Source organism: Octodon degus, unplaced genomic scaffold (genome assembly GCF_000260255.1).
Source record: "Octodon degus isolate 3935 unplaced genomic scaffold, OctDeg1.0 scaffold00187, whole genome shotgun sequence".
Classification (NCBI taxonomy): Eukaryota; Metazoa; Chordata; class Mammalia; order Rodentia; family Octodontidae; genus Octodon; species Octodon degus.
In genome coordinates, this window is record NW_004524763.1 from 1,661,127 (window position 1) to 1,669,877 (window position 8,751).

General features: G+C 36.4%; 1 pseudogene; it reads right to left on the reverse strand.

Annotated features, from left to right (window-relative positions):
* Positions 1–7,740: 7,740 nt before the first annotated feature.
* Positions 7,741–7,893, reverse strand: LOC111813431 (annotated as a pseudogene).
* Between the last annotated feature and the right edge of the window lie 858 nt (positions 7,894–8,751).

Consider the following 8,751-nt stretch of genomic DNA (forward strand, 5'->3'; position numbering starts at 1 on the left):
CCCATAAAAATGTGTACATGACATATTTCTTCTGAGAAGGATATGCAGGTTTTGATTATTCAGTAAGTCTATGACTTCCAAGAAAGCTAAGCATTACTGTGTATAACAGAGTATGATAGAATATGACAGAAGAAGTACAAAATAGTAAGAATTAATTATTATATATGCCAATTGAATGAGGTACTGAAGATAATAGTAAAATCTTAATCTTTGGTCATTGTGAATATTAAACTATTTCTAGAGTGAAGGGAGTCCATTTGGAAAGGAAGGCTATACATTTGGTTTTAAACCTGTTGAGTTTCTGGTATTTTCCAGAATTGTTAAGTGAAATTCTGCCTAGATAAGCATTTGCATTGAAATCGGATATAGGTCTTAGTTGGAGATCAGTGCACTTTAAGACGGTGATTCTTGTATTGTGCCTCTGCTCCAAGGAAGACCGAAGAGTACATAGCAGCCCAGGAGACGGTGAGACAACCTTGGCGACATCTCTGGGAAACATCGTGAGCTTTTTGCACTTCTAAAGAAAATCACTGTACAGATGTATGCTAAAGTATCATGAAATATAAAGTAAAATCTGCAAACATTTTTAGGGTTTGACACAGGAGGGAATGGATGCATATTCTTTCATTCTTGTGTCAGGAGTAACAGAAAAAATGGAGGGATAATTGTCCTAGAAGGGGACTAAGTTTCTAAGAGTGTGAAAAAAAAAGTGCTCAGGGAGAAAGACGAGGACTTCAATATACTTAAAATTTAAAGGTTGAAGGAACAGGATTTGATTAATCAGAATTTGTCAAAAAGGGCAAGTAGAAAGCAGATGAAGTATAGATATAAAGTGTCAGAAATCTGGGAAAGTGAGAATTAAAAAAAAAATCAAAACAAAACAGGGTCTGGGGAGATGGCTCAGTGGAATAAGTGCTTCTCTGGCAAGAGCAAGGGCCTGAGTTCAATCCCTGGTTCTGCCCACCCTCCAAAAAAAAAAAAGTCAGTGAGAATTTTGAGAATAAGACATAATTTAGGTGGCTGAGCTGTCCATAAACCCGGCATGGTGGCACATGCCTGTACTCCCAGTGCGGGAGAGGCTGAGACAAGAGGATCACTATGAGTCCAAGCTGCATAGTAAGACCCTGTATCAGATAAGTAGATAAAAAATTAACAAAAGTCAATCATTTCAAACATAGCAGGGGAGTTACATAAAGTAGCAACAGTCACAAGGCACTAAAGTTCTCTCCACCAAAACCCTTTAAAGTATCCTGAAGTTATATGTAAGGTGCTTGCGTTGTTTCCTAGAACACAAGGTTTAACGTAGAAACTTTTCTACCTTTAAAAAGCCCTTCTAGCCATCAATAATCAATCATAAACATGAATCCCTGAGGAAAATCATTTATTTTAAGTGCTTTTTACTCTCCTCATCATAGCTGCATGGAGCATCTTTTGCCCAAATCTTAGAATCTGACAATCTCATCCACTTCAGACTCGATTAGAGGTTGAAAATTGTTGAGAATGGAATAATTTATAATCTCAAAACTTAGCACTTTACAGATAATGATGAAATGAATCAATTTTTCTTGTTTTAGAAGCAGCTCAAAACCTCAGAACTCTGCTATCTACTCTCCTGTGTTAATCAAAATGAAACATCTCTCCTCCCATCCCAGCATCAACTAAAACAGCAAATCTGTTACTTTTTGTTGTTTTTGATTTTGTAGAAGAAGAAAAGAGTAGTACATATCGCTCTCATTTTTTAAAGCTAGTACAACTTCAAATATACTGCAGCAGCATTCTGGAAAGTTTTTGCATTAGAAAGAAATAGTTATTCTGCATAATAATAAAGTTTCTCATATAACTTCTCCAGAAAAGCTCCTCCAATGTGTGAACAAGCCTAGGAGTGGGCATGAGAATAAAGAGGAAAGTCAGGTCCCCGTTCATGATTCTCCATGACTGGCACAAATCACTCCCTTACCCCATTCTTGGTTTTTCTGTAAGCAGGTGAGGAAAGCAGTTCTCAAGCCGAGTTTTTGATTCTGGGCATCAGATCACTTATGATAAGCAATCAGTTATATCTTTTTTCACAAATAGTGTGAGCACACGACATCTGTAAATGATGGATGTTCAATAGAATTGGTTTTAGTTTTTTCTATTATTTTCCTTTTACTGTCGAGATCTATTAGAACACTCAAATGAAAGCAGCTAAGTAGTGCTTTAGGCTTCATATGCAGTATGACAAATCAATAAATGCAAGAAAGGAGACAGGTGGGAGGGAGGCCTTGGAAGAAGAGTTGTTCTAAATACCATAGATAACTGTGGATTGGATAATAGTTTAATGGCAGATAATTTGGCAATTCTACAGTACAAGAAATTAGAGCTGAATTTCTTATGTGAAAATATCTTAAGGTTTTCAAACCAGAGAGGCACAATTTGGAAATAAATATAATCCTGTCCAAAACTATCTCATATAAAAATAAACAAAAATAGAAATAATAGTATGATGATTTTCAGATATTTTTGACACTGGCCCATTCATTTAAAGAACATAAAATTATACTTAACCATTTTATTGGCAATGCATGCTGATATTTTCTATTCTACGTAACTTTCTCAACTTATAACTTGAAAACAAAATCTTTAGCAGCTCCTTTCATGTATTGATAATAGGCATAATGCGGTGAACATAATTTTAAAGATCAATTTATTTTTTGCATCCATTTAATATATGATCTCAGTAAGTACTCTACTCAAGTTGTATAATTATCTATAAATTTCCCATGAAGCTGAGATGTGTCAGTTTTTGCAAACCAAAGAAAATTGTCCTACAGATATGTGAAAAGGTAGCATGGAACAGAAAGCTGAGTTTAAAGTTCATATTGTAGATTCCTGAGCAGTATTGGTGGGTGTTATTAGTATAATACCTGGCAATAATAAGACCGTTTTCTTGTACAGATACCGTTTCCAAGGAATAGTCATTATACATAGAAAGTTGTCACTTTATTTGGAAGGGGACCTAAGTCAGAGAGTTTTATTCTGAGAGAAATTGTTTTTCACTCTCAGGCAGAAATTTAGCTACATCCCTCTACCACAGTAATTTAATTTATCTATGACAGAGGTTTTATTTGTCCATTGTTTCAGATTTATGTTCCAAGTATTTCTACTTGCAAATTATCATTGTCTCTTGTTTGCTTATTTTTGTTACAGCAAAAACATGTTGTATACATTGATGTTAAATTTTTATTTAAATCTAAACATAGAAACAAGATTTCAAAGGCTGAGATAAATGTTCAAGAACTCCTCCTTCTCTGTACATCAAACTCTTAAATTTTCAGGAGAGGCTATTCCACAAGAAGGCTTAAGTGATTTTTAACAGTGTTTTAACAAAAGTACTTGCTACTAAAAAGAAAGACAGACTAATTTCTCTTTCTGTTGCAGCTTACACTGTCAAAGGCACACCTCTCTTAACTGCCTGGAGGAAGTTAGCTGTTGGTTTCAAAATCACTTTTTCCAGAGAAACAGGGTATATGACTCAGATTTCCACACCGAGGTGGTCCCTGAGAAAGGTCTTAACTATATGTAGAAGAGGTTCAATTAAATGATTTTGTACCACTTATTATTTCCTCAGGTAAACCACAGTCAGAGAGCCTCAATCTGAAAATGACACGAGTTATGTGTATTTCTTCCTGTTCTTTTTTTAAAGGTCTTTGTGTCTTTCAGTTTTCGTGTGTGTTCGATTGACAGCTTTCTATAAATAAATGTACTTAACAGAATAAAAGTCATGCTAGTCCTCAGTTGAGAGAATTTTGTAACCATTTCCTGGAGAGATAAAAATCAAATATGAATTGAAATCTTATACAAATTGGCCTATTGAGACTTACATTCTTTTTTTTTTTTTTTTTTTTTTTTTTTTTTTGAGACTTACATTCTTCAAAGATCTTCACTGGTGGAAATGTTGAGATAAATGAAACATAAAATAAGAAGGCAGGGAATGACATTAATTGGGGACCCAATATATACATCGCACCAAGGCTGTTATTTTGCAAACAGTGTTTAATTTAATTCTATTAAAGGTTAGGAGTGTTTATCCATGTTTTATTGAGGAGACATCAGAAATGTGGAGAAGCAAAAATAACTTTCCCCAAGTTTTATGAAATATAAGTAGAAGAATTAGAAGAGAGAAATTAAAATAAAGTTCCAGGATCTGTGATTTTATTACTACTGTTCTAGCCACTTATGCATAATGGTTGAATATCAAGGCCTAAACATGACTGATAAAGTACACATCACTCCGAAACATCTAAAAAGCTGAAAATCTTGCTCTGTATAAACAATTTCAGTCCTTATGTTCCAGCAAGTTTTGGAATCTATGAAAGAGAAATTTAATTGGGAAAGTATATCATTGACTCTTGATAGATGACTCTATAAGACATTATTCCCCTGAGGTATTTCATGTATATCCAGGGTCAAGTGCTATTAAGCCCTTTGCTTCATATATAAGATATATGCTGGAAATTAGTTTGGCTGCTCACATAAGCTTTTTGGATTATAAACCATTTGACATTTTGGCATCTTTCATAATTATATATGTGTTTATTTTGTAAAAGTCAGTTTCCTATAAAACAAGAAAAGATAGATTATGTATTCTATGTAGTTGTTGCCTGTCAATATGACATTTTATTATGACTTTATTACAGTCATGAGATTTAGGTATACCTTAATTATGGTGGGATTTATTGTTTTAATGTTTCATACATCTATGGGAATTGAAACATAATTTATCAATTTATTCAATAAATATATATTTACTGAGTGGTTGAGCTAAAATTATATAAGGCATTAAGGATATAATGATACCATAGTCTAATAGAAGATATATTTTTCAAGTAGTCAGCAGTGATTGTGAAGTTGCAATTGTGTTATGTATTAAGTTTTATGGCTTGAAGACAGACTATAAGATGGGGACTTAATGCTCGATAGAGAAACTAACTTCTGTAGGAAGACTAAGGAAGGTAAATGATCTCAACTCTGTAGAAAGAACAAGAGTATGTTAGATCTAGAGGGGAGCAAAGAGGGCTTTATCATTTGATTATCTGGACCGCATGGTAGTTCTGAGAAGCAAGCTGAGGACCACAGTGAGCAAGGGTAAGCAAAGCTGATGGGAGGGTGGGGATTCAGAAAGGCTGGCCAAAGCAAGCTTGTGTTGAAAAGACTGCAATGATTTCTTGATACAGTGTGGCGAGCACATGAGCAGGGCAAGAGTGTGTGCTGATTAATAGACTGTTGAAAGGCATTTTAGCAGTTTAGTCTTGGTGCATGGTAGTGGTATTCTTAATGCAGTAGTGGTGAGGATGGAAGTAGCAGAAAAGATTGGAGAGTGTGTTTAGATTACATATGGAAAGACCTTAGTGAAAAATTAGATATGACAGGATGGCGGACAATGAGAATTAGTTGAAGATGATTCTGGTTTCTCATTTTCTCTGCTTCAGGGCTATTCCCAATCAAACCAAAGGAGGACAATGAATGAAGATACTGAGTCTCATTTTGTACACATTGAGATTAAATACTTTGAAGACATCTAAGCAAGTCTTTGCAGTGGCCAACGACAAAAGAACAACTGCAATTGCTAAGGTGAAGAAATGGGTTTTGTACAATTTCTTAAAAAGGACACATGAGAAAGTTTATGAGAAATGGGAGGCAGAGGCCTGTTCCACAAGGCCTTTCTTTTCTCAACCTGTAAGCTCCACAGTTAAATAGATATCTGATGTCTCACACACTCAGTAGAATCTAACCAGAATTTGGTTATCCGAAGAATTCAAGTTCCTTCTGGCTTATGAACAGAATCCAGTCCATTCAAACCAGACCTCGACAAAAAGTGTTCTTATTTTTATAAGAAAAACTGTTAATAAAATTAATGAGTTTAGAATTTTTTTTTTTTTTCGGAACCAGGGATTGAACTCAGGCCCTTGCACTTGCCAGGGAAGAGCTTATTGCACTGAGCCATCTCCCCGGCCCCTAGAAATTTTTTGAAATCTTGAAAAATACTTCATATGCACTGCATGATTGTTGCTTGTATCAGCATCTAGTGTAACGCTACATATATAGATACTTCTCAGGTGTTCCTTGATAATGCTGCGTAAGTAAAACATTTCTCACAAGATGGTGTGATTTCTGACATGGAGTTAAGGGAAATACAAGATTTTTGTAATTAAAAGATATAACTTCTTGTCATTTGTAACTTTTAATTTTCATGATATAGTTTATAATTTTTTAACCTTTTAGACACCAAGCAGAATCTAAAGAAAGATAAAACTGTCATTCCAGTTCTAAGCAGAATAAGCAAAAAGAAAAATACTCTTTTGAGGGCCTCCAGTAGTAATGACCTACATTCTATCATTTTCACTTTGTCAGTGAGGAAATGGAAACTTAAAGCATGTCCAAAGTTGCACAACAAATTAGGTGGCAGACCAGAATTCAAACTCAAAGCCCATAACAAACAGGAGCTCTGCTGGGCCTGAATTTAGATTTAGTATTCATTATATATACCAGCCCAGAAGATCCTCATGTTCTCTCTAAGATTATGTAACTCCGTATATCTTCCCTAAGCTATTTGGAAACAAACACAAATGTTTCTATTGTCTATTCTTCGGTTAATTAGATGTTTGCCAGTTCTTATCTTTTTAAATAGAAAGTGATTAGATACTATTACAAGACAGTTGGAAATAACTCCAAATTCTTAGTACCCTCTGCACCAAACCCTTACTGTACATAATGGATCCAATATGTAATTACATACTTCATATTTTCTCGTAGAACATACACAAATCAATTATTATCTTATTCAAAATAGCTTGGAGGGCCTGGGAGATAGCTCAGTGGTATAAAAACCTGCCTTGCAAGTGCAAGGTCGAGTGTTCAATCCTGGGTAGTGGGTACACACACACACGCACGCACGAACACACACACACACACACACACTTGGAATAGAAATAGCAATTGATGTTTCAATTTTTTTTCTGTATTTTAGGGAAGGGTCAACAGTGTGTTCAGGGTCTCACACTAGATGGGACTTGTAGTGATCTACCTGTTTACAGCCTCCCAGAAGGTGTGCGCCACCACACCCAGTCTCAATTGCAGTCTCAGTGCACTCGGGGGGCGGGGCCAGCAGGGCAGGCCTGGGATCGAATCCCCTCGCGCTCTTAATCTGCTGAGCTATTTGGCCGGCCCTGATATTTAAATGTTACGACTAAGCCAGACCCCTTTTTGTCCAAGAGACTGTGTTGCCTCATTGCTGTTTTATTCTGACTCTACCATCGAGTGGAAACCAATAGATCAGAGAGGATCTGTGAGGAATATTTGTTCTCACACATGCTGTCTAGCTGAAAGCGATGTGATTAGAAATGAAATTTGTCATTAGGACTAACAGCACGTAAGACAGTATGGATGCTCATCACGTACTGCCCACGTGCTCCACACAGGTTACCTCTCCGCGACCCTACAGGCAGCCGCGTTGTTCACCTCCATTTACCCGTGAGGTTATAGAATCGCAAACCGCACAGTGATGTCTAATGGACTGAGCTCTGTCAGTTGACTGGGCCGCGCGTGCCTTTTGCATGCATTCAGAACCACTTAACAGTCTTGACACGAAATTGCGTTAATGCTGAAGGTCAACGTGAAGGACATTAGGAGGAATGCAATGTAATTGTTCCAGAAGCAGAAAGTTTGGGTTGTATTTCTTTTCTTTTTGTTTTTTTTTCCTCTTTTGTGTTTATTCAGTCCCCCACTATCACAGATTGTGCAGTGGAGTTTCCAGCATTTGGAGAAATCACAGGGGTCAGCACATTCAGAGGGTAATGCTGAGCCTCGCCCTAGGAAACCAGCTCGTGATTATGTATCTTCCCGCCAGGGGACTATCTGGGTGTCTTATGCCATCATTTATAAATCAGTGTCCCTGGGTTGGTTAGTGGCCGTATTTGTTAACTGACAAAATAATATTTACCTTAAGGATTGGTATGAGGTGGGAAAGTCAGTCCAAGTGAAATACTTTAGTATAGAAACTGGGAAATCCTAAGCACTGAGTAATTGTCACTATTTTTTTTACTTTGGTTTTTCTAAATTCTAATTGCATGAGGCTCTAAAAAGAAGCACACATACATTATGGGGGCTTCATTGCTTTCTTTAACTCTTAGCAGTTTTACCTTACTCAGCAAGTTAGTACAATTTCACATTTGTAAATTTTCCTTCCCACAAAAATAATCTCACTCCAAATTCAGCCAAGTTGAGAACTGAATTAGGAAACGGAGCTTCACAGACACAGGTAAAACAGTGAAAATCGTGCTTTAGGACTTATGAAGTTCGGAGGGCGAGCACCACAGAGATCTCTCTCCTGTGCCTGAGAACTGAGGATGTCAAGAAAACTGGAGAAAGTGTGTGGCTGGTGTCAGAGCCAGACTGATCATTGCAAACTACATGAATCGTATCTACCCCAGACGTGTTCACTTGTGATAGCAAACTTGTTGCCTTGGGTGCAACATCAAGTAAAACTGTGCTTGGAAGGAGAGAGAGAGACAGAGAGAGACAGAGAGACAGAGAGCTAGAGAGAGAGACAGAGAGACATACACAAAGAGAAACAGCAAACCATTGTAATGGCTGTGTTTTATTAACCAAAGTCTCTAAAAAATAAAATTATAGATATAACAAATTATAGATATAACAAATTTTAGAAGACAATTTCTCATTACTTTGTGAACTCACAACTATTTTAACATAAAA